General features: G+C 40.4%; 1 long non-coding RNA gene across 1 annotated transcript; it reads right to left on the reverse strand.

Moving 5' to 3' along the window:
- Positions 1–220: 220 nt before the first annotated feature.
- On the reverse strand, positions 221–1,685 carry LOC121043184 (uncharacterized). Its single transcript, XR_005796712.1, has 2 exons — positions 1,544–1,685; positions 221–537 (listed from the first exon to the last, which is right to left on the reverse strand). It is a non-coding gene; the product is annotated as an uncharacterized LOC121043184 (long non-coding RNA).
- Positions 1,686–3,005: the final 1,320 nt, after the last annotated feature.

Genomic DNA, 3,005 nt, shown 5'->3' on the forward strand with positions numbered 1-3,005 from the left:
CTGGTTCTATTTGGGATTCACGTGCTGCCTGATGAGTAGATTATCAAAGCTCTGCTCCGTACTTACCCCCTACATCATCTGTTTTCGCTTTTAGTTGCTTTAATCTTCTGTCCTGTTCACTTGTGTGACTGTCTACCCAGAAGAGAAGCGAGGGATTTGCTGACTGTGGAGACAGTGACTGTAAGTGTTTCAAGAGACTATGCGCCTTGAAAACCAGAGAAGCAATGAGCAAGCTAGCGTTTATTTGAAAGGTAAACATTAAATCCAGGTACAGAAACAAAACACAATTTATTATCCTATTGATCACCAAGAGACTAATGCCTTCCCCTTTCCTAAAGACATTTATCCAATAAGCTTTGTACACACCACAGCAACAATCTGTAACCCACTTACGGAAGTGTCACGACTACAGCATTAATTACTAGTGGTATGTGGCTTGGAAATGGTTTTCTGGTGAAGTGGCTTGTATAGCTCACAGCCTGGCATAAAACCACATTCCAGTCTTTTCCACCTCCAACCTGAGGCCATTCTCCAGCTCTGAAAGAGAAAGAAGATAGAATATTCTCAGCGTTCCTTCCTTTCTTTTCTCAGCACATAGTACGCACCTACAGGTAAACACTCTAATCTGCCCTGACAGAAATCCACCATTTCTGAGCAACTACTTCGTACCAGGAAATTTATATAATTTTTTGAATCTTTGAATGACTTAATGACATGTTAGTCTATGCATTGATAGGTGAGATTCTATGTAAAATAACTCAATAAATAGGTTATATTCAATCAACAGATAAACATCACTTACAAAGAGAAAGCAGCTTTTTAATGGGTATCCCCACCACGCACACACGAAAAAAGGTCTTTCTATTTAGTCATGAAGCTTCATAACTAAAGGAGGTTCGCAAACTAAAGACTAAAGAGTAAACAACACAGGTGATAAATAACACGCACCATACCACCAGTCTCATGGAGCCATCTCTATGAGCACCTATGGGGGGGCATTTGTAAACACATTGTATCCCAGCCCCCCAGGCACACATGTGAAGTGGGTGGACTCTTCTCTCCATCTTTGTCAAAAACATTTTATTAAACACCTGGTCTAATTACAGAATGCTGTGCTAGGTACTATGGAGGTTTTAAGGCTTAGCTCAATTGTGTGAGAACACAAGACTGTCTCATTTTGGATCAAGCTATTGCCTCTATTCAATGTGCGTGATAGCTTTTGAGAACACTCTTGGAGATCATAAAAGTATCTAGGCACTCTACCACCATCTACTTTGGTCTATAGCATGGTGGAAGGAGTGTGAAAACAAGGAAAGTGGATAGAGGAGAATCTAGATAGATGATGTTCCAGTCCAGGGAGAAAGAGAATGTAAGAAGACATCAAGGGAAGTGGAAGATTCATCACCATCATCATCATCATCATCATCTCTAATCTTTATCAGAGTTTGCTGTGCATAGGCACAGTGCTAAGTGCTTGATGCGCATTATCTAATTCATTCTCACAATAATTATTTCATTAAGAAACTACTATTTCTCAAATTACCGATGAGAGAGCTGAGGGTTAAAGAAGGTTAATCTAGCTCCAACACGCTGGCAAGTGGCAAAGTCTGGGCTCAGGCTTAGGATGTCCGACTCCGACGCTTGCAGATGTAGTCATCACATGTCAGGAAGCAGAAGGAGAAAAAGAGCACCTGCAATTCATGAAAAGATCAGACATGAACCTGTGCTCCTGATGCTACTGGCGTGATAGGGTGGCAGGAGCCACTAGTCAGGATGAGCCTGGTTCCGCTCAGAGGGTGGCTCCCCAGGTAGCCGTTCCTCAGTTGTTATTTGCAGCCAGCCATGCTGGTTGACTCTCCCTCTCTCTCTTGAGTTGGCAATACATAGTAATGGGGAAATGATGGGCTATGCAATAAATAATTTTGGAACAAAAACATTTTTTAGCAAACTTTTTACTCCAGTATAACATACCTACGGAAAAGCAACCAAATCATGGGTATTTAGTTCAGTGAGTTTTTCACAAAGTGAATACACATCTTTGTAACCACACCTACGTAACATATAACCTTTGTCACAGAGAAACAAAGTATTACTGGCCTCTAGTAGCCCCCCTCATCTCCAGTCACTACTTCTCTTAAAGTGTGACCACTAATCTAACTCCCAAAACTATAAATTACTTTTGCCCATTTTTGAACTTCATAAAAATGGAATCATTTTGTTTTTTGTTTTTTGTTTTTTAACGTTTATTTATTTTTGAGACAGAGAGAGACAGAGCATGAACGGGGAGGGTCAGAGAGAGGGAGACACAGAATCTGAAACAGGCTCCAGGCTCTGAGCTGTCAGCACAGAGCCCAACGCGGGTCTCGAACTCACTGACCACGAGATCGTGACCTGAGCCAAAGTCGGCCGCTTAACCGACTGAGCCACCCAGGTGCCCCGGAATCACATTTTGTATACACACACACACACACACACACACATACATATATACATATAGTGACTGGCTTCTTTATTTCAATATTTTGTTTGAAAGATTTATTTGTGCTATAGCAACTAATAATAGCTTATTCTACGTGATGTATAAGACCCATTGTACAAGTAGACCATAATTGTTTTATTCAATACACTGTTGATGAATATGTGTGTTATTTACAATGTTGGGTGCAGACTAGAGAGAAGTCTTAGAGCTGTCCAAGGTGGGCGGTTGACTCCCGTCCATGTGGATACTGTTGCTCCTGGTTCTCAGCCCATGGATGGCCCAATTTTGTACCCATAGAGCAACAAAAAAGAAATGGAAATAAGAATTATGAGAGAATGAACTCCATATAAATATGAGAAACAGTGTGAATGTAAGAATTACCAATTATTAGACTAATCTTTGGCAGAGAAAAATTTCAACAGACTTCTCTATCCATGAACATTATGCCAGAAGTAAAAAAAAAAAAAATGAAGAAATAAGAGAAGTAGAAAAATGTACTCTGATCTCCTAAAAATGAAAGTAGGCC

This window comes from Herpailurus yagouaroundi, unplaced genomic scaffold (genome assembly GCF_014898765.1).
Source record: "Herpailurus yagouaroundi ecotype Mexico unplaced genomic scaffold, PumYag 186, whole genome shotgun sequence".
In the NCBI taxonomy this organism is placed as follows: Eukaryota; Metazoa; Chordata; class Mammalia; order Carnivora; family Felidae; genus Herpailurus; species Herpailurus yagouaroundi.